Source organism: Chlorocebus sabaeus, chromosome 26 (genome assembly GCF_047675955.1).
Source record: "Chlorocebus sabaeus isolate Y175 chromosome 26, mChlSab1.0.hap1, whole genome shotgun sequence".
NCBI classification, from domain to species: domain Eukaryota; kingdom Metazoa; phylum Chordata; class Mammalia; order Primates; family Cercopithecidae; genus Chlorocebus; species Chlorocebus sabaeus.
Genome location: NC_132929.1, coordinates 28,090,765 through 28,114,370, shown reverse-complemented (window position 1 = coordinate 28,114,370; position 23,606 = coordinate 28,090,765). Strand labels below are relative to the sequence as shown.

The window sequence follows — 23,606 nt, the reverse complement described above, 5'->3', positions numbered from 1 at the left end:
TCGAAGCAACACTTTGGCTATATTTCTCAGGTTTTGATATGTTGAATTTTTATTATTGTTCATTTATTTATTAATTTCCCTTGATAGTTTTTCTGTGAATCATTTCATAAAGAAATGGGTTTTTTCCAAAAATTTGGCAGTTTTTAAGTTATCCTTCTGCTCTCAATTTCTTCTTTTTTTTTTTTGAGACAGAGTCTTGCTCTATTGCCCAGACTGGAGTGCAGTGGCATGATCTTGGCTCACTGCAACCTCCACCTCCCGGGTTCAAGCAATTCTGCTGCCTCAGCCTCCGGAGTAGCTGGGTCTACAGGTGCACGCTGCCACGCCTGGCTAATTTTTTGTATTTCGGTAGAGACAGTGTTTCACCATGTTGCCCAGGCTGGTCACGAACTCCTTAGCTCAGGAAATCCACCCACCTCAGCCTCCTAAAGCACTGGGCCAATTACAGGCGTGAGTCACCCCACCCAGCCAATTTTTTCTTTTAAATATTTAAATTTTATGTATGTATGTATGTATGTATGTATGTATGTATGTAAGCTATTTCAGGACATCTGCTCTCAACTTCTAGCATAATTTCGCTGTGAACAGTGAACATACTCCATTATCTGTGTATATGTTTTGAAATTTGTTGAGACTTGCCATCCTGACTCCTCATTCCATCTGCTGCCAGCTGCTCTTAACATTTTTTTCTCGGGCTGGGTGCAGTGGCCCACACCTGTAATCGCAACACTTTGGGAGACTGAGGTGAGTGAATCCCTTGATCCCAGGAGTTTGAGGCTAGCCTAGGCTACATGGCGAAACCCCGTCTCTACTAAAAATACAGAAATTAGCTGGGCATGGTGGTGCATGCCTGTAGTCCCAGCTACTCAGAAGGCTGAGGTGGGAGAATTGCTTGATCCTGAGAGGTGGAAGTTGCAGTGAGTCGTGATTGTGTCACTGCAATGCAGCCTGGGTGACAGAGCAAGATGACTCTGTCTGAAAAAAAAAAGCTGTTTCACCCAAGATCACACCCTCTTGCAGGGCAGCCTATATCTACTGACTGACTGGTTATTGCGCAGGTTTAGTAAAGGCCTATCCCCATTGTGCCAACTCAGGACTACCCTGAAGGAAAGGCATTCTGGTTTCACAGCACCTCATGGGGTTGACTGAGGGAGGCATTGCGTTCTTCTCAAATTGTGTATTTAATACAACTTAAACTTTCCTGAGTGATGAGTCATCAGTAGTCCAATAGTACAATGAATCCCTTATAGTCTACTAAGGTGTTATGGGATATTTGCCCATATACTAAACTACCTCAAGTCAAAATATTTGGAGGGCCTGTATCCTTCATTATAAGGTTATCAACCCTTACTTTTTGTTGTATTTTCAAAGCTTCTCTAGATCCCTGTATTTTCACAGCTTTCCTTCTGTAGTGAATACTCTTTGGAGGGTCTTCCTAGATTGTAAGAACCTTCTTTAATCCCCAGCCATTTTATAACTTGACTTCCTCTCTCACCTCAGCCACAAGGGGCTGGACCAGGAGTGGCAACGCGGTCATTCCATGTCCATTTCCTGTGACGTTTCCAGGGGAGGAAGCTTACTGTCTGTAGTTACACCTGTAAAGTCGAAGCTCAGGAGCTATGCAGTGGGCATCTTTTAACAGCCATGTGGCCCAGGAAGCACGGGGGGCAGATATACACAAATGAGCAGAGACAAGAAACTGAGAGGGATGATGAGCCGTCTCAGCCCTGTTTCCAGTCCTGTCTGAAGCACTGTTCCTGTTTTTGGGCTTCATGAAGGGACCTATATCTTTATAATCTTCTTTGCCTGCCTTAACTTAACTCAAGCCAGTTTATGCTACTTAGGACAACATTAATTTTCTTTTTTTAAATAAAATTTATCTCTCTCTTTTTTTTAAATTATACTTTAAGTTCTAGGGTTCATGTGCACAATGTTCAGGTTTGTTACACATGTGCTATGTTGGTTTGCTGCACCCATTAACTCGTCATTTACATTAGGTATTTCTCCTAATGCTATCTCTCCCCCTGCCTCCCACCCCACACCAGGCCCCAGGGTGTGATGTTCCCCACCCTGAGGACAACATTAATGTTCTAACTTTAAACTCAGATGAACTTGGAAACTGTATAACAGATAAAATTATAAAATAAGACTAGAGGTAGAGTTTTTGAATGAAAACAAGGGATTCTCTCCCAAGAAAAGCTTTAATGCATACAAGGACTTTATGCCTTCTCTTTTGACCACTCAGAGTCCATTTTTGCTTCTTAAACTTGTTTATCTATTTACTTATCTTAATTGACAAGTAAATACTGTATATATTTATGGCTTACAATATGATGTTTTGATATATGTATACACTATGGAATAGCTAAATCAAGCTGTTTAACATATGCATTACCTCACCTTTTTTTTTGTGATGAGAACACAAAATCTACTGTCAACAATTTTCAGATATACAATATATTGTTATTAACCATGATCATCATGAAGTGCAATAGATCTCTTGAACTTATTCTTCCTGTCTAACCGAAATTTTGTGTTTTTTGACCGGTAGTTCCCCAGTGTTCCTGACCCTCAGCCTCTGGTAATCTCCATTTCACTCTCTGCTTCTATGACTTCGACTTTTTTACAATTCACATATAAGTGAAATCATGCAGTATTTATCTTTCTGTGACTAGCTTATTTCACTTAACATAATGTCCTCCAGATTCATTCATGTTGTCCCAAATGACAAGACTTCCTCCTAAGGCTGAATAGTAGTATTCTATTTTGTGTGTGTGTGTGTGTGTGTGTGTGTGTATGTGTGTGTGTGTATAGAGAGAGAGAGTATATTTTCATTATCCATTCATTTGTTACTGGACACTTAGGTTTGCTTTGGATAGTTGAATTTTAGACATTTTAAAGTCAATTTAATTTTTTTAGTATTTTGGGCTTAAATATATTTTGATATAGGTCAAAAAATATGGATATATATGTATCATATATCTCAAGAATGAATGCTAACTAACATTGAAGCTTGTAGATAGTATAAGGAAAATTAATTTGCCAATTGGACATTGTTGAGAATTATGTTATTGTTAACCTTTAACATTTATTGTAAAGTCTATGCAATAGTTGTTCTTGCTTATGCATTGAAGTGCTCAGGTAGATATATTCAGCAGAATCCTTAACACTTGCCCATAGCTTGGCACCTAGCACCTAGGATAATAGATAGCAAGAAGGACCGGGCACAGTGGCTCATGCCTGTATTCCCAGCACTTTGGGAGGCCGAGGTGGATGGATCACCTGAGAGCAGGAGTTCGAGACTAGGCTGGCCAACTTGGCAAAAACCCGTCTCTACTAAAAATACAAAAATTAGCCGGACGTGGTGGTGTGTGCCTGAAGTCCCAGCTACTTGGGAGGCTTAGTCAGGAGAATCTCTTGAACCCGTGAGGGGGAGGATGCAGTGAGCCGAGAAGGTGCCACTGTACTCCTGACTGGGCGATAGAGCAAAACTCTATTAAAAACAAAACAAAACGAAAAAACAAGAAATAACATTAGATCTTTTATTTAATCATAATGTTATTTTGAAGGACCTCTGTGACTAGATACTATAGTATATTTGTAACCCAACACTAAATGATTTCCATTGGCAAGAAAGATCTGTGGGTGTTAGCAGAGAACCAAGAAGACCCTTGGTCCCTTGTGTGTATGTGGGCTTTGTTCTGGTCCCCAGCCAGAGATTTCATCTTATATTTTTGTTCATATTGGATAACAGATTGCAAGTGGATTAGTGAAAAGCCATCCTTAGTAATAGGGAATGTTTTGATGATGAGTCATTAATGCTTTTTGTTTGGAGATCAAAGATGGCACCATTCAGTGATAAACATGTATTTCCTTCATACGATATAGGGAAGATGTTTGACTCTGTATTGCTGATTTACTCTGGTCTTCCCTGCCTCATTCTTTTCTGTCTATTACAGGTCGACATCTCAGATTGTGGGGTGTGGAAGCGAGGGGCCAGGCGGTGAAGCTTTCTATGCTGGTAGTTTGCTCTTGGGCTTTTAGTTGTTTTTTTCTACTCTTATGTGATACAAGCTAAAATATGGTTTCATAATATTTGTGTTTCAGATAATTTATTATTGAATACAGATTATTTATAATTTCAGATAAAGGATATACTTTTGCCCATATTTCCGTCACTTCCTTTAATTCTTGTCTGTGGAGGCTGCGTCACAGTCTCAGAATGCACAATATTTCTAGTGTGTGGACCTTGTTGTCAAGGTTTTAGACACACCGAGCCTAATGTCTTCTAGAGTATAATATTGTTGTGTAAGCAAGTATCAGTGCTAAAGAATACATTTTTTTTTTCTTTTTTTTTGAGACTGAATCTCGCTCTGTCGCCCAGGCTGGAGTGCAGTGGCACGATCTTAGCTCACTGCAACCTCTGCCTCCCGGCTTCAAGCAATTCTCGTGCCTCAGCCTCCCAAGTAGCTGGGATTAGAGGCACCTCCCACCATGCCCAGCTGATTTTTGTATTTTTAGTAGAACAGGGTTTCACCATGTTGGCCAGGCTAGTCTCAAACTCCTGACCTCAAGTGATCTACCTGCCTCGACCTCCCAAAGTGCTGGGATTACAGGTGTGAGCCAACACACCCGGCTCCAGTAATAAATTTTTGAAATGGAAGAAACATTCTCCATTCTTCGTTAATGTGCTATGGGAAAGAGTGGCTACATATTTATTTTATAGCTCTGGAATTAATGATTCAAAGTATAATATATCTCATTTGCAATGTTCCGTAGATTGTTGAAGATCATTTGCCAGCCACTTAATCTGTGGCTATAATTAAATTACTCTCAAACTTCTGACTCTGAGATTTAGCTTTTCTTGGACGAAAGACTACCTTTTCTATCTCTATCTTCCAAAACATGTTAACTGACTCTTGAGAGTCCCAATCGAAAGCCTTTTTCACGTATGGCCTGCGCTAACCTTTCTTCCCTCAGGCCTTGATGATAGACTAAGGGTTCCATAAACTCTGCTTCTCATCCCCACCAGCCTATAGGCTCTGTTGACTCATAGCCTAAGCACTAACTCTGAGTTTTCCCCTATGTTTAAAAACAACCAAAAGTTTTTATTATGGGAAAATCTAACCTATATACTAAAGTAGAAAGAACAGTACAATAAATTCCCATGTAGCTGGGCCCCGACTTCAACAATATCAGCTCCTGGCCAGTCTTATGTCAGCTATACCCTCACCCACTTTTGCCTTTCCATATTGTTTTGAAGCAAGTCCCAGACATACTGTTAATTCATCCCAAATATTCCACGGTGTATCTGTGCAGAAAAGAGCATAGCAGGCCTGACTGCTATCCTTTGAAAGGCCTGACTGCTATCCGTTGGAAGGTCTGTTTACAAGGTTGGCCCTTGGCAAGCATCTGGAAATTTGGATTTTGGAAGGGTTCTCAACCACCCTAACTAGTAGTAGTGTACTGCGCCTAAGCCTTGTGTGCAAACTACATGGCTTATGGTGAATACTTGCTTTCCTTCTGGGAGTCTGGAATCTTGGTAAGTGCTATACAGAGTGAGCCTGTGTAACCTGTCCTCAGTAAAAACTTTGAGCAATGTGTCCCTATGAGCCTCTCTGGTAGAGAGCATTATTGTAACTAGCTGCTGGGGGAATTAAGCCCGTCCTGTGTGACTCCACTGCGAGAGGGCTCTTCGAAACCTGTATTTGGTTTCCTCTAAACATGATCTCATGCACCTTTTACTTTTGCTGATTTTGCTCTGATTTATTATTGCCTTTTTGCTATAATAAATCTTGGCCACGAGTACAGTTATATGCTGAGTCCTGTGAACCCTCCTACCAGATCACCAAACCTGAGTGTGGTCTGGGGATCCCTAACAGATTATCTCCAACGTAAGTACTTAACAAAATCTGTATATCTATGTATGACCACAAAACCATTATGACACCTAAAAATGTTTATAATTCCTTAATATTATCAAATATCAAGCCAATTTTTGCATTTCCTATTGTCTCATAAATGTCATACTCTTTTTTTCTACTTTGTTCTAATCAAGGTTCAGGTATTGCAACTGGTTGATACTTATTGTAAGTCTCAAGCTATAGATTCTTACTATCTTTTTCTTTTCTTTTTTCCTTGAAATTTATTTTGTTGAAAAAACTGTATAATTTTTCCTGCATAGTTTCACACAGTCTAGTTTTTGCTAATTATATTGCCATGGTGTAGTTCAATGTGTTGCTTTGTAAATTAGTTGTTGGATCTAGATGCTTCTTGTGTGAGTTTTTGAAAGCCCAATGCCTTCATATATCCTGAGGATATGCCTTAATTTCCATTTGATTAATGTTTGCCAAGAACATTGATGTACTTGGATAAAAGGGGATTAAACAGTAAATATCTTTGTTTTCATTAGCATGAGACAGATCTTCTGACACTTGGAGCCTGACTCATCTTACTTTAGAGAATCCAATAAAAAATACATGGCTTAGGCCGGGCGCGGTGGCTCACACCTGTAATCCCAGCACTTTGGGAGGCCGAGGTGGGTGGATCATGAGGTCAGGAGATTGAGACCATCCTGGCTAACACGATGAAATCCCATGTCTACTAAAAATACAGAAAATTAACTGTGCGTGGTGGCGGGTGCCTGTAGTCCCAGCTACTTGGGAGGCTGGGGCAGGAGAATGGCGTGAACCCTGGAGGTGGAGCTTGCAGTAAGGAGATTGCGCCACCGCACTCCAGCCTGGATGACAGAGTGAGACTCTGTCCCCCAAAAAAAAAAAAAAAAGGCTTAGTGTTCATTACTTGCTTTTCAGGAGGTAAGCCTGGCAGTGATCTCTGAGCAAAAGCAGGCTTTAATTACCTAGAGTTGGTACAGTGTCATTGTGACCAGATATTCTGATATAGGTGGAAATGTGGGGTTTTCTTATTTTTTTAAGGCTCTATAAAAACAAAATATTAATAGAAAATGACAGAACCCTACTAAAAATTGTAGACCCCACGTACATTAATTTCCTATGCAATGAAATCCTTCAGTACCTTAGTAATGAAGTTCTAATTAATGAGTTACTTAAGCCCCTCTTAATTCAACTCTGTAGGAATAATCCAACAGCCAAGGCCCAATGTAGTTATCATAGGTCATCTTTGGAGATGTGCCTTTTTTGAAACAGCTGGATGATTGGGCATTTAATAAACATTTAGAATGTAAATGTATACTTAAATTTAAAAAAATTAAATTGTGGTAAAGTACACATAATGTAAGTTAACCATCTTAACCATGTGTAAGTGTACAGGTCAGTAGTGTTAAGTACATTCATATTGTTGTACAACCAGGCCAGGCATGGTGCTCACAGCTGTAATCCCAGCAGTTTGAGAGGCTGGGGCTGGAGGATCGCTTGAGCCCAGGAGTTCAAGACCAGCTTAGGTAACATAGTGAGACCCCGTCTATACAAAAAATAAAAAAATTAGCTGGACGTGGTGGCGTGCACCTGTAGTTATAGCTACTTGGGAGGCTGAGGTGGGAGGATTGCTTGAGCCCAGGAGTTTGAGGCTGCAGTGAGCTGTGATCATCACACCACTGCACTCCAGCCTTGGTGACAGAATGAGACCCTGTCTCAAACAACAATAACAACAACAACAACGACGACGACGACATATTGTTGTACAGCCAATCTCCAAAACTCTTCATCTTGCAAAACTATATTTCTGTACCCATTAAACAGTAACTCCCTATTCCCCACTCGCTCTAGTCCCTGGCAACCTTTATTCTACTTTCTCTCTCTATGAATTTGATTACTCTAGGTACTCTATATAAGTGGAATCATATAGTATTTGTCTTTTCATGACTGGCTTATTTCATATGGCATAATGTCCTCAAGGTTCATCCATGTTGTGACATCTTTCAGAATTTCCTTCCCTTTTGAGGCCAAATAATATTCCTTTGTGAAATATACCACATTTTGTTTATCTGTTCATCCATTGATGGTCATGGGTTGCTTCCATCCTTTGGCTGTTGTGAAGAATGCTGCTGTGAACATGGGTGTGCAAGCATCTCTGAGACCTTGGCTTCAGATCTTTTGGATTTATACCCAGAAGTGGGATTCCTGGATTATATAGGAATTATATATTTAATTTTTTGAGGAACCACCATACTATTTTCTGTACTGGCTGCACCGTTTTACATTACCAGGGCACAGAGGTTCTACTTTCTGCAGGGCACAAAGGTTCTAATTTATCCACATCCTGTCCAACTCTTGTTATTTTGTAGTTTTTTGATAGTAGGCATTCTAATAGGTGTGAAATGGTATCTCATTGTGGCTTGATTTGCATTTCCCTAATGATTAATGATGTTCAGCATCTTTTCATGTGCCTATTGGCTATTTGTATATCTTGTTTGGAGAAATGTCTATTCATAGTCTTTGCTCATTTTAAAATCAGGTTGTTCATTGTTGTTGCTGTTCAGCTGTAGAATTCTTTCATTTTTGTTTTAAATTTACTTAGAGATGGGTCTCACTACGTTGTCTGGGCTAGTCTTGAACTCTTGGACTCAAGCAGTCCTCCTGCCTCGGCCTCCCAAAGTGCTGAGATTACAGGTGTGAGCCATCATGCCCAGCTGAATTGTAGAATTCTTTATATATTCTGGGTATGAATCTTTTATCAGATATATAATTTGCAAATATTTCCTTTCATTGGGTTTCCTTTTCACTCTGTTGATTGTGCCCTTTGATGCACAGAGGTTTTTGTTTGTTTGTTTTTTGGAGACAGAGTCTCACTCCATCACCAGGCTGGAGTGCACTGGCGCAATCTTGGCTCACTGCAACCTCTGCCTCCTGGGTTCAAGTGATTCTCCTGCCTCAGCCTCCCAAGTATCTGTGACTACGGGTGTGCACCACCACGCCCTGCTGATTTTTTACTTAGTAGAGATGGGGTTTCACCATGTTGGCCAGGATGGTCTTGATCTCTTGACCTCATGATCCACCCACCTCGGCCTCCCAAAGTGCTAGGATTATAGATGTGAGCCACTGCACCTGGCCTTCTTTTTTTTTTTTTTTTGATACAGAGTCTCACTCTGTCGCCTAGGTTGGAGTGCAGTGGTGCGATCTCAACTCACTGCAACCTCTGCCTCCGCCTCCTGAGTAGCTGGGACTACAGGTGTGTGCCACCACGCCCGGCTAATTTTTTGTTTTTTTTAGTAGGCACAGGGTTTCACTGTGTTAGCCAGGATGGTCTTGCTCTCCTGACCTTGTGATCCGCCCACCTCAGCCTCCCAAAGTGCTGGGATTACAGGCATGAGCCACCACACCCAGCTGATGCAGAGACATTTTAAATTTATTTACTTTTTTCTTTTATTGCCTGTGCTCCTGGTGTCAGCTCCAAGAAATCAATGCCAAATTCAGTATCATGAAGTTTTCCTCCTGTATTTTCTTCTAAGAGTCTTACAGTTTTAGCTCTTAGCATTTAGGTCTTTGGTTCATTTGGAGTTAATTTTTCTATGTGGTATAATGAAGGTTTATCTTCATTCTCTGCAGTTTCACTTTTACACTTTGGTTTAATGATGCATGTCCACGCCATGTAGAAGATAATGTAAGGTTCTAAATTTAGTTATGCTATTGACAACTGCTTGCTGTGGAAATCTTGCTCTAATGCCTCCTCCCATAGGCAGTTGTTACTGATTTATCTCATCTTTCCCAAGAGAGTTTTAAGTTTTACGAAAGAGAAATTGTTAAATATTATTTGTTAGTTATTAAGTATTATTTATACTTTTTAGCTTAGCTTTTTAAACTTTTTATTTTGAAAAGTTTTCAAAACATTCACAAAGTAAGAAGAGTAAAACAAATCCCCCCAAGCATGCGGCTTCAACAAATAACAGCCTTCTGCACATTTGCTTCTTTTCTTCTTTTTCCCAACATTTTCTTCTTCTGAAAGATTTTAAGGCAAATCACAACCATTTTATTATTTCACTCATATTTATATGTCAGCTACATACGTTTACAAGTGGCTTAGAATGAAAACTCACCGGAAAGATTACAAAAATAAGCTTCTCTTTTTTTTTTTAACTCCTTCCCTGTCTTTTGAGTCCTGGTGGAGACTGTGCAACAAAAACATTCACCTCATCCATAATTCTTTCAACCCCTTATGGGTTTTTTTTTTCCACCCTAGATAATTTAGTAAAGTTCAATAAAGTAAGGGAACTTTTTGCTATAGAAATACTATGTAGAAGTTAAGAATTCACAAATACATGGCCATGGAAATGAGAGATAATCAGAGGCCTCACCCAGAATTAGAAAGCTTCCGTCTTAGTGTTTATGCTGCTATTGTCAGGTATTGCGGGAGCCCAAAGAATGGGCTCTTGGTGGACAGGTCATCTCGGCAGACTGAAATAAAGCTGTTTGGGAATGTGGGGTAGGGATTGAGGAGAGTGAGTGAGGGGCATCAGGAATGCTGGCCATACAAGTATGCTGGTTTCCTCAATCAGCCAAGGATAACATAAAGTTGAAACCAGGAAACGTCATAGTGTAAAACTTTTTTTTTTTTTTTTTTCGAGAGACAGCCTGGTTCTGTCATCCAGACCGGAGTGCAGTGGCATGATCTTGGCTCACTGCAACCTCTGCCTCCTGGGTTCCAGCGATTCTCCTGCCTCAGCCTCCTGAGTAGCTGGGGTTGTAGGAACCTGTCACCATGCTTGGCTAATTTTTATATTTTTAGCAGAGATGGGATTTCACCATGTAGGCCAGGCTGGTCTTGAACTCCTGACCTCAAGTGATCTACTTGCTTTGGCCTCCCAAAGTGTTGGGATTACAGGTGTAAGCCACCATGGCCAGCCCTTATTTTTAATTTTTTTTAATTTCTGGGACAGGATCTGCTCTGTTGCCCAGGCTGGAGTGCAGTGGTGTGATCATGGCTCACTTTAGTCTTGATCTCCTGTCCTCAAGCAGTCCTCCCACCTCAGCCTCCTGAGTAGCTGGAACTACAGGTGTGTGTCATCACGTGCAGCTAACTTTTTATTTTTTGTAGAAACAATGTTTTGCTATATGTTGCCCAGGCTGGTCTCGAACTCCTGGGCTCACGCAATCCTCCCACCCTGGCCTCCCAGAGTGCTGGCATTATAAGAGTGAGCTGTTGCTCCTGGCCCCAGGACCCATTTTAGCGCAGTGTTCCATATATCCCTCAGTAAATAATTTTGTGTCATGTGACCTATTTCTCCTCTTTGAAAGCTTCCAAATTTTTAGTATCAAGGTAAAACTTGTATCACAGAGTCTTCTATAAAGATATTTAAGAAGCATTCGTACATAACACAAATACTAATTCATTCTTTTCTTAAGGAAGCCCATATCCCTTAGGCTGACATTTCTAGCTCTGAGTGTTTCCTTCACCCGTGTGCCTATGGCATGGGTGTATCCTTGTGGGAATCTTCTATAGAGCCTCAGTTGTAAGCCTTTGATGACTCCAGTGGGCATGATGTGGCCAGGTGTACACCCTTGACCTTTAGAATTGGCCCCACTCCTCTTTGCCTTTAGTGAAGCAACAAAGGAGAAAGTGTAATACTGCTCTTCTTTGTAACATCGTCTTTATTTTTCTCTGCTTATGTGTTACTTCCTTTCCTTTATTTCTCCTCTTTTTAAAGACTTTTACCTAAGTGACAACAATATTAAAAAAAAAAATCCCCAAGAGTCTCTTGTTTGTTTTCAACTGGAAAAGTCTGATTTCTAGAATTTATTAATGGATCTAATCTCTTTTAAAATGTGAAGAAAATAAAACTACTCATTTAAAAACACAGCCTCTCTGAGAAGGTAACATTTGAGCTGAGGTTTGAACAAGGAAGATACAGTGTAGTGGAGAGAGAATGAAAGTCAGGGCTAGACATTCTTTGGTCAAGTCCTGACTCCACCACTTAACTAGTCATGTCATCTTGACCAAGCTATTTTGACTCACTCAACCTGAATTTTTTCATCTATAAAACTGAGGTAATAATGCACACCGATAGGGCTATTAGGATTAAAATGGACATAGCTCTTTGACCTTCTTTTGACATGGATCAGGAAGAGATGCCTGGACATGGCAAGCAGAGAACAGGCTCTGCTCTCATCCTCCTTGTTTCACTGTCCCCCACCCCCAGCTTAACGCAGAACCTCGCTCGTAAGAGGGACTTGGTAAATACGTGTTGAATTGGAATTTGATTTGAAAATGAATAGGAAAAGTATAGAAGAGGAATGTGATTTAAACAGTTCATAAAAATGAAAACGTTTACTATGGAAATGTGGGTTTCAGAACTGTGCTCTCAGGACTCCTTGTTTACGGTGATAATTAGCAACTTAAAATAATTTTGTGTTGATGCTTAATGCCAGGCTCTTGAAATCCTAAGATTCAGCCTAAAGGATTTACTATAGTGTTTTCAAAGAAGCAGCATTTTGAACTGACAAATAGGTTTGCGTGTTGTTGGAAGAAAAATTTAAGAAATTTATTTAGCATATTACTGTCATGCAACAGGGCAACAATCTTTATTCTTGTCTTTTCTGTTCAAGTTATTGAGGCTTTTTCTACCAAAAGTTTATGTTTATGTTATTATCTTTTTTAACAGTCTACGTAAAGCCCACTGCTTTCTGGCTATGATGTGAAAAATTGCATTAGCATAGTGAAAAGTATGTTATCCATACAAGAGGTTACTTAATCTGTTTTTAAAAGGGTAAATATTATGCTGATTCATGTTTTTATTTCATTTTAATAACATTCCTCTAGTACTACCTAGTGTAAGGATTTCTAAAAAGAGACCTTGTTATTCTAGACTTCAGTATCTCATGATCTAATCAGAGGTCTCGTGCAGAGATCAACTGACTTAGACAGGCTACTTAACTCATGTGACGGAAAACTTGAACTCTCTAGGATTCTAATTGTCCCCTTAATTCCAATAGTGTTTGGGAATATACACTACTTTGTTCAAATTCAACACCCTAAAACATTTTTTGTCATTAGAAGTGATTAATCACCTGACAGTCTTGTTCTTTTTTTTTTTTACATAGTGAATTCTTTATTCTCTTTTAAAGATTTGTGTTCTGTCATTTACAGATCTTCAGTAGGGAAGGTTAATTTAAGGGATTAGGAAGTTAGTTGAAAATTGTTTAGAAATGAAAATCATTTGTAGTGACTTACATACTTCCTAGCGATTAAAAGTTCTGTAATTATTAACTCTGCCTTTCTATTTTTCATAATTATTCAAAAGAACAGACAGTTTACTTACTTAAAAAGACAACATTGAGGCTGGGTGCGGTAGCTCACACCTGTAATCCCAGCACTTTGGGAGGCCACGGCAGGTGGATCACCTGTGGTCAGGAGTTCAAGACCAGCCTGGCCAACATGGTGAAACCCTGTCTCTACTAAAAATACAAAAAAATTCAGCCAGGAGCAGTGAAAAATTGTATTTCTTTGTATTTTTAGTAGAGATGGGGTTTCACCATGTTGGCCAGGCTGGTGGCAAGTGTGGTGGTGGGTGCCTGTAATCCCAGCTACTCGGAGGCTGAGGCAGGAGAATTGCTTGAACCTGGGAGGCAGAGGTTGCAGTGAGCCGAGATCATACCACTGCACTCCAGCCGGGGGGACAGAGCAAGACTCTTTCTCAAAAACAAACAAGCAAACATTGAAATCAGAAAACATTTGGAGGAATAAGGAAATACCTGCAATTTTTGGTTCTTTCTACCAAGTTGTTTTTTTAATTCAGGAACATATATGGCATTTCATATAATGATCACTTTGGAATACTTATATCTCCAAAATACTGTGAAGAGTGAAACAGAAGTCAGGATTAAACTTAGTGTTGATTTCATCTCCTGTCCTTTTTCTGGTAATAAAAAGGACTAGGAGAGCAAAATACTTTCCTCTTAAATATCTACTCCACCCTCCCTGGCTACTGGAACAGATCCACGTTCTTATTTTCTAAAAACAAAAAGGAAGGGTGTGTGTATGTGTATTTTCTACCATAGCTACCTAACTAACCAGGGCTTCTTGTGTTCTAGTTCTTTGCATTCTAATTCAAATACACTTTTCAGGAAAATGTAATGCATACCTGTAATACGTTCAACTTGCTACAATTATCATAGAATATTTTTGATTCTGCTTTTATAGTCATTTAGGGATTGATCTAATCACTTTAATTTTTCTTAACATGAGGCTCCTAAGATTAGTTACTTTTCCTGGCCTACTTGTTCGTGTGTCAGAGCTCAACAATTCCAGCGTCCCCTAACAAATGTTAGTGGTCTCCCTAGTTCTGACTGACTTCCCAGGGATGCTTCTAGAGCCCCAGCTACCAGATGCTTCCTGACTGGGAGGCAGGCTGCTTGCAGTTGCTTTAGGAAGGGATTGGCACTGCCAGAAGCAAGGCTTTTGGTCAGAATGATTCATTTCCATAGTGTGACATTAGCTGTATAGAGCAGACTGTTTTTCTAAATCGTTGTGTTATAATAATAGAAGTTCAAGAACCATAATTAGGGCTGTCGTAAGGGTGTGGACATAGCCATAAGCTAAGGAAAAAGTTCATCTAGTCTGGGGATGGACCTTCACATTCTTGCCACGATGTCTTTTAACATAACATTTGTTCAGTTAAAATACCTTAATCCCTAGAATGTTGGGGAGTGGGACAGTTTTTCAAAATTATGGATTGGAATGGATGGGGAAGGAAAACTGAGTGCTGAGAATGGGTTTTTTAGAAATTTCTAGGTGTGTCATTGCACCCATAGTTTTTTTTTAAATGTATTGCTGAGTTTCTGCTGCCACCCAGATGTCACTTTTTCCCTTCCCTACTCCTGAAACTTCTAAGGCATTGCTACCATCAGTGTATCATAAATGAATTCACAGTGCTTGCCATACTCATGGTCCCTTCACTCTCCCTGTTGACTCAGGGCCCCTGCTAAGAAACCAAATGATCCAGCCAAGCTGATTGGACAAGGGGAGGCCCTGACCTGAGAATGGTTCACTCACAGGCTTGTAAGGGCCTTTTGATGTGGCCTGGTTTCAAAAGAGCAGTCTAAACAGAAATAGCAATGTTTAACTGAGCAATTTAGGTGTCCTGTTTTAAGAATTTCCATAACAAGTATGGAAAAGATAAACCAGAGAAGTGGTGTAGACATATTGACAGTTGTGACCCCATTAGCAGTGGTGTACCAGAAAAGCCACCAATTCTTACTTATGGGCTTTCAGGGCCTGCCTTGGAACCAACACTTTGCTTCGGTTTTTTACCTCTGTGTAACTTAGCCCTTCTCTGGTTCCTTATCCTGTTGTTTCTTCTGTATTCATATGTGTGCCCTGCTCATCCTTCACCTGAGAGAGCTTGAGTATCCGTTCATTGCAATGATAGAAGCCCAATCATAGGGGACCTTAGATACCTGGAGGAGCCAGGGGCAGGTTGGTAGTCCAGGGGCATCAGGGGATAGAGTCACTATTTAGGGCCAAGAAATTAGGAATCTGGGCCTCAGGCTGTCTGCCTTGAGCTGCCACAGTTCCTCTACTAATGGACCAGATTCACTTAAAGAAATTTTTTTTTTTTTTTTCTATCTAGACTACAGACTTTATTCAGTATCACCAGATTTTACATGCATTCATTTGTGTGTATGTAGGTCCATACAACTTCAGCAGAGGTATAGATTCATATGCTTAACCTCATAATCAAATGTTAGAATCAACATCATAATCATCATAATCACATAGAACGGTTCCATCAGCACAAAGGAACTCCTTACGTCATCCCTTTGTAGTCATACATATCCCACACCCCCTCCAGTCCCTATCCCTGGCAACCATTAATCTGTTATTCATTTCAATAATTTTGTCACCTCAAGAATGTTATATAAATGCAGTCATACAGTATGTGACCATTTGAGTCTGGCTCTTTTTGTTCACCATAATATCCCTGAGGTACAACCAAGTTCTTGTATCAACAGTTCCTTTTCATTCCAGAGTAGTATTCCAAGTTATGGATGGTTTGTTTAACCATGTACCTGTTGTAGGACATCTGGGTTGTTTCCAGTTTGGGGTTATTACAAATAAAACTCCTATGAATATTTGGGTACAAATATAATAATAGGTTTTCATTTCTCTGGAATGAATGTCCAGGAGCACAACTGCTGGGTCTTATGTTTAACTTGATTAAAAAATTATGTTTAACTTGATAAGAAATTTATAAACTGTTTTCCAGAGTGATTGTAACATTTTACATTCCTGTCAGCAATGTATAAAATACCCATTTTGTATCCTCATCAGTATTTGGTATTTTCACTATTTTTTCTTTAGCCATTCAGATAAGTAAGTCACAGCCTCACTGTGGTTTCAATTTGCATTCCCTCATGACTTATGGATTTTAACAGCTTTTTATATGCTAAATTGCCATCTATAGATGTCCTCTTCAGTGAAACATCTATTCATGTCTTTTGCCCATTTTCTAACTGGACTATTTGTTTTATTGTTGAGCTTTTGTGGCCTTTTTTTTTTTTTTTTTTGAGACAAGGCTTCACTGTTACACAGGTTGGAGTGTGGTGGTGTGATCATAGCTCACTGCAGCCTCAAACTCCTGGGCTCAAGTGTTCCTCCTGCCTCCCTAGTAGCTGGGACTACTGGTGTGTGTCATGGTGCCCAGCTAATTTTTAAAAAAATTTTTTTGTAGAGACACAGTCTCACTGTGTTGCCCAGGCTGGTCTGGAACCCTTAACATCAAGCACGCCTCCCAAAGTGGTGAAATTACAAGCATGAGCTACCATGCCTGACTACAGTTGAGTTTTTAGCACACTTTATATATTGCAAATTGATCAGATATATGGTTTGCAAATTCATCTCAATCTGTAGCTTATCTTTTCCTCTTCTTAAATCACAAGTTTTTAAATTTTGAAGAAGTCCAGGATATCAGTTTTTGTCTTGTATGGATGTGCTTTTAGGGCAAAGTCCAAGAACTTGTCACCTAGCCCAAGATCCTGAAGATTTTTCTCCTGTGGCTTTTTTCCAAGTTACATAGTTTTATGTATTACATTTAAGTCCATTATACATTTTTATATTTTATGTAAATTAAATTTTATATAAGATGTGAGGTTTAAGTAGAAGTTCTTTTTTCTCTTCGCTATGGGTGTCTAATTGCTCCAGCATAATTTGTCAGAAAGGCTATTCTTCCTCCATTGAATTGCTTTTGCACTTTTTCACAATCAGTTGAGCATATTTATGTGGATTTATTTCTGGGTTCTCTCATCTGTTCCATTGATCTATGTGTCTGTTCCTCTGCCAATACCATCTATCTTGGTTACTATAGCTTTATAGTAAGTCTTGAAGTCAGGTGATATGAGTCCTCCAAGTTTTTCTTCTTCAAAATTGATTTAGCTTAAGTAACTTTACCCTGGATATTTTCATCTTTCCCCATTTTGTCTCCTGCTTTATTCTAGAGAAGAAAGTTCTTGCATAAGCGCTTCCTTTTCTTGTTGCAATTCCTGCAAATGCTGTTGGTTTTGCTCCAGTCTGTCCTCCAGCCACTGTAGGAGAGGCCCGCTGACTGCTGACATCTGACTGCACAGATTCTTGGTAAACACTGAGCCATTATGTATCTTGGTTACTGAGTCCAGATGTGTAAGGCTGTGGATCCTCCTATATGCATTCTGCTCCTCCTGGCACAGGATCTTGGGCAGCTGTACTGCTGATTCAAGGCACGCTTTCCCAATAGTGACATGAGGTACAATATGGATTGGGATTTCAATTCTCTTATAGTCTGAACTCTTTTGGGCCTGTACGGATTGGAAGCAAGTATAGAGTACCCAGCCAGTCTTTGTGTTCTTGTCTTCTATGAAACAGGAAAAAATAAGTCCTACAAAGCCTTGATCCATCATCTGGCACATGGCTTGTGTGCGAACATCAACATGTGAAGGCCAAACAGTTATATGAGGATGGGAATGATACCAGCCTGCAACTCTAATAGGGCGGCCTGTCAGTTCAGCCAACCTCTCTGCTCTGTTGAAGCTGCAGACGGCTGCTCTGGAGAAATCTTTACTCAGTCCTTCCCCTTACCAGAGCGTTGTAAGATGATGACAGAATGAATGTAAACAATTCTGATGGCATCAACCTTTTCAGCAACTGTGCGCATTTCAGTTTCAGTATATGCAAATTTGGAGTCACTCCTTGGATCATCGTTCAACTCCCCTATGCACAGCCCCATCACTTCCTCTTTCTCTGTGCTCAGAGCGTAGTTGAGACAAACAAGGAAAGCGTCAGACTCGAGATGAACCGCCTGCACTACCTGCACCACCTGCACCGCCATCTTGGCCCGAACCCCCCCAAATTTTTTTTAAAGCCATTTTAGGTTCACAGCAAAATTAAGCAGATTGCCCTCCTCCATAGTCTTACCTTTTATTTTTTTTAAAAAATTATGAACAGAAAATTAATGTTAGGGATATCAAGAGGAATAAATTTCACCTTGTTGAGTTGTTTTTATGTGTGATGAAAAGTTTTTAGAATTTACAGCCAGTACTTATGGTATCTTTATTGCTTCTGTTTTTGTAAAATTATTGGAAATCTACTCTGGCCCAGGATTCCTGTGTGTTTCAGTATGTTCAATATGGAGTTGTTAGAGTATGGATCGTGTCGACTCCTCTTTCTCTTAGCTCTGGCTATCCTCTTCCCTCTTCAGCAGCAGCAAAGGGCCAAGCCCACTCTCAAAAAACAACTGCCAGGAATATGAGTTCTATTCCCTTCTGGATCAGGGTTTCTTCCACATGATGCCACAAAGAAGGTCAGGTGGAGTCACAGATACTTGGTTTATTTATGTTAAACGAAAAAAAGAGATGGCCTATAGGAGAAAAGAGATGGTTGCTATATCCAGGAAGTTCTCAAGCTCACCGACCCCGTGCATGCCCCTTTTATCTTTCTCCATATGATCTTAGCCTGTGTCTGTGCAGATACCACTCTAGCTCTTCTCTCTCTTGTGGTCACAAGAATATAAAAACTGTCTAGCCACTTCCTCTTTATTACGCCTGAGTCTCCAATTATCATGCTGAGTGAGCCAAGTTCTTGCTGACTGAATCATGTTCTTATAATTCTACTGATGTAGAGTACTACTGATTATATCCTGTTTCTACTAACAAAACGGACATACAAAATTTGTCCAACCTGCATAACCACATACTTATACCTTTTCCTTCATGAAAGCTCTAGCCAATTCTTTCATCAAGTGTTTATTGAGTACTACTATGTTCCAGTCCTTTTATGATCTCAGCCCTGGGAATCTCTCTGGCCTCTCATTTCTTGCTACAGTGATTCTAAACTACTTGTTATACCTCACGTGTATTTTATCCTGTTCCACATCTTCATGTCTTCACTCGTGTCTGGAACATGAATCTGTTCATTTGCTTGGTTAACTCCTATTTGTCCTTCTAGCTCAAATCCAGGTCCCCCTTCTTTGGGAAGCTACTGTGTACTCTATTTTTCTTTACACAAGTCAGGTAAGGTTTGCAAACTCTACTGGGCTCCCATGGCACCTTGCACATTCCTCCATCACAGAACTTTGTGTGTCATATAGACAGTTGCCGGGACCAGTTCGGTTGGGGAGACCCTAACCCAGTGGCACTAGAGGAATTAAAGACACACACACAGAAATATAGAGGTGTGAAGTGGGAAATCAGGGGTCTCACAGCCTTCAGAGCTGGAAGCCCCGAACAGAGATTTACCCACATATTTATTAACAGCTAACTAGTCATTAGCATTGTTTCTATAGATATTAAATTAACTAAAAGTATCCCTTATGGGAAACAAAGAGATAGGCCGAATTAAAGGAATGAGTTGGGCTAGTTAACTGCAGCAGGAGCATGTCCTTAAGGTACAGGTCGCACATGCTATTGTTTGTGGCTTAAGAATGCCTTTAAGCAGTTTTCTGCCCTGGGCGGGCCAGGTGTTCCTTGCCCTCATTCCAGTAAACCCATAACCTTCCAGCGTAGGCATGAGGGTTGTTATGAACATGCCACAGTGCTGCAGAGATTTTGTTTATGGCCAGTTTTGGGGCCAGTTTATGGCCAAATTTTGGGGGGGTCTGCTCCCAACTGACAGTGTCTTTGTGTGTCCATCTCAGCAGAACTTTGAGGGAAGGGAAAACATCTTACGCATTTTTGTTTCTGCAATTCTTAGAACAGTTCTATGAAATAGAATATACACATACTAAATACTTGTGGAACCAAACAGAATTAGTTAGGGTATAAAGTAAAATAGAAAATCTTACAGAATCTCTAGGCAATCTTTGTTTGCATTAAAATCTGTTTTTCATTCCTAGAGACCATTTATTTAGATCTTCAGCAAGGACATCCCTAGCATCTGTTGCAGCAATGTGTCAATCATGAGTTATAGGCACACCATCTGTTTTTTACTGCACCGGGGCTGACTGGGGTTTTGGCAATGCAGATAAATGTGCTTGCATCTAATAATGCTAGTTCTAACCTCCAAAGTCAGGCAGTAGACATGATTATGAAGACTCTTAATACCTACATATAGTGTGGTACAGTGCACTACCAAATGCCATGGCTGTAGCAGACCCTCTAGTATCTTAGGTGGGTAGGTATAAGGGGACACAACCATAAATCCAGCTGCAACTGCAATGCTATATCTCAGGACTAGACCTGTGCCTGTTATAAAGTTGGTACTCAGTAAGTACTTGTTAAATGAATGACTGCATTTGGGTAAATGGATTTAGCTATATGTAAGGAAGCTATGGTTTGGCGCTTTGTAGCACTGTCGATTTTGATTGTGCTGGAGGCATGGCTAAGGATTGAAGCTAGGGGAGATGATGCTAAGGAAGAATTTTCTCATGGGACTCCTCCTTATACCACAGTCTGCAATGATAACTAACACTGCCAAGAAAAAGAGAATGTGGGAAACCAAGTTGTGTTACAATGAAGTGGAATTTTAGTTGAGTCCTGATTTTGCTTTCCTCTTGCCATTTGTGCAGCTGTGCAACTTTTTTCAGATCATTACGTTTTTTTCTGAAGGGAGAGGAGAGCCAGAGAGGGCCTCATGGATCAGGGATCAGGACATCCTTGGTCTGGTGTGGGCTGTGGTCTGAGCCAGCTTTGTTCTTGGAGCTCTAGTTTTCTTGGGAATGGGGTGTTTGGACCAGATCATCTTTAAGTCCTATTCTGATTCTGAGATTTTACATTCTCTAAACAATTGTAGGGTTTGAAATAGTTAGGGGTTTTCCTAAATTCTGCAGGTGTTTCCTAGATGAGTTAAAAGCTGACTATAAATAGATCAAATTGTAGATGGTGTAGTTAAGGTTCCTTGGATTTTAGCTAAAGACTTTGTAGATGTTTGCCAGTAAGTTTCCATGGTGATTAGTATTTAGTTCTTATTTCTTCCTTCACATATGAATAAATCAAATAGACATGCTGTAGAAAATTAAGGGAACTAATTTCTCTTTAGTTTTATTGAGGTATAATTGACAAAAATTGTATATATTCAAGGTATGCGATGTGATGCTAGGTGGGGATGTAGGGTTTGGGAGAAAGCAGACAGCATTGCTTAGCTCAGTCACATTCAGAGGCCTCTTTACATAATCTTTACTTCCATCACAGGTGCAGATAGATGGCTTCAGTTTATATCTCTTCAGGAGGACACACACAAACTGGTGGAGAAGAGCAAAGGCATGCTGAGATGGAGCCCAGGGCAAGGCCAGACTCACTGTCCAGCTCTTTGCTTCTTTACTCAGAGAGGTCTAAGAGAGGTGTGGCTCTTTCATGATAGGGCAGAATGATACATGTTTAGATGCCATGGACTTTCAGCATGGTTCACAAAGAGGGGAAACCACAAATGATAATCTGTGAATTCCAAGCCAACAGTGTCTTTCCATGTCAGTACATATAGACCTAACTTTTTTTTAAAGTATTCCATTATATAGATAAACCACAACTTCTGAACTATGCAGTTGACCTGTGAACAACCTGAATTTGAACTGCATGGGTCCACTTACACATGGATTTTTAAAAATAAATATATTAGAAAATTGTTTGAGATTTGCAACAATTTGAAAAAATTCTCAGAGAATTATGTAGCCTAGAAATATTTTAAAAAATAAGAAAAAGGTATGTCATGAATGCATAAAGTATATGTAAATATTAGTCTATTTTTTCATTTACTACCATAAAATACACATAAATCTATTAGAAAAAGTTAAAATTGGCTGGGCGTAGTGGCTCACACCTGTAATACCAGCACTTTGGGAGTCCAATGCGGGTGGATCACTTGAGGCCAGGAGTTCGAGACCAGCTTGGCCAGCATGGTGAAACCCTGTCTCTACTAAAAGTACAAAAATTAGCCAGGTAATTCCAGCTACTAGGGAGGCTGAGGCAGGAGAATTGCTTGAACCCAGAGGGTGGAGGTTACAGTGAGCCGAGATCACGCTACTGTACTCCAGTCTGGGTGACAGAGCGAGACTCCTTCTCAAAAAAAAAAAAAGTTAAAATTTATAAAAACTTAAACAGACATAGACTGCACATGGCACTTTTCACAGTTGAGAGAAATGTAAACAGATGTAAAGACATAACCACACAAAATTAACTGCAGTACACAAGGTACTACTATAGTAATTCTGTAGCCATGTCATATTGCTATTGCTTAAGTGAGCTCAAAGGTTGTGAGTATTCCCTTAAAATGTGTGACACTGATCATCCCCGTGTGAGCAGTTTGTCTCTCCAGTACATTGCATATCACAGCAAAAAGTGATCTTCTCACAGTTCTCACGTATTTTTCATTGTGTTTAGTGCAATACAGTAAACCTGACAACTTAAGGCAAAAGGCAGATGAAGGAACTGAAGCTGAAGAACGTAATGCCAGCAAAGGATAGTTTGATAATTTTAGAAAGAGGTTCACTCTTTTAAAAATGTCTGAATAGGGCTGGGTGCTGTGCTCATGCCTGTAATCCCAACACTTTGGGAGGCTGAGGCAGGTGGATCACAAGGTCAGGAGATCGAGACCATCCTGGCTAACAAGGTGAAACCCCGTCTCTACTAAAAATACAAAAAAATTAGCCAGGAGTGGTGCTGGGTACCTGTAGTCCCAGCTACTCTGGAGGCTGAGGCAGGAGAATGGTGTGAACCCGGGAAGCGGAACTTGCAGTGAGCCGAGATGGTGCCACTGCACTCCAGCCTGGGTGACAAGAGCAAGACTCCATCTCAAAAAAAAAAAAAAAAAAAAAAGTCAGGATAACAGAGGAAGCTTCTGCTGACCAGGAGGCAGCAAATGAGTTGCCAGATACCATTAAGAAAATCACTGAGGACCAGACACAGTGGCTCATGCCTGTAATCCTAGCACTTTAAGAGGCTGAGGCAGGAGGATTCCTTGAGCCTGGGAGTTTGAGACCAGCCTGGGCAACATAGGGAGACACTGACTCTACAAAAAATTTAAAAATTAGCCATGCATGGTGGTGTGTACCTGTAGTTCCCTCGACTCAGGAGGCTGAGGAGGGATGATCACTTGAGTCTGGGAGGTTGAGGCTACAGTGAGTCGTGACTGCACCACTGCATGCGAGCCTGGGGCAACAGAATGAGACCCTGTCCACCTGACCCCAGCTCTCCCAAAATAGAAAATTGAGGAGAAAGGATATCTGCCTGAAACAA

At 40.3% G+C, this 23,606-nt stretch overlaps 1 protein-coding gene and 1 pseudogene across 4 annotated transcripts in view; one reads left to right on the top strand and one right to left on the bottom strand.

Annotated features, from left to right (window-relative positions):
• Positions 1 to 23,606, top strand: part of MYO5A (myosin VA) — a 214,462-nt gene that overhangs the window by 29,718 nt on the left and 161,138 nt on the right. The gene's annotated exons all lie outside the window — the stretch shown is intronic.
• LOC103245605 (lys-63-specific deubiquitinase BRCC36 pseudogene) lies at positions 17,044 to 18,365 on the bottom strand (annotated as a pseudogene).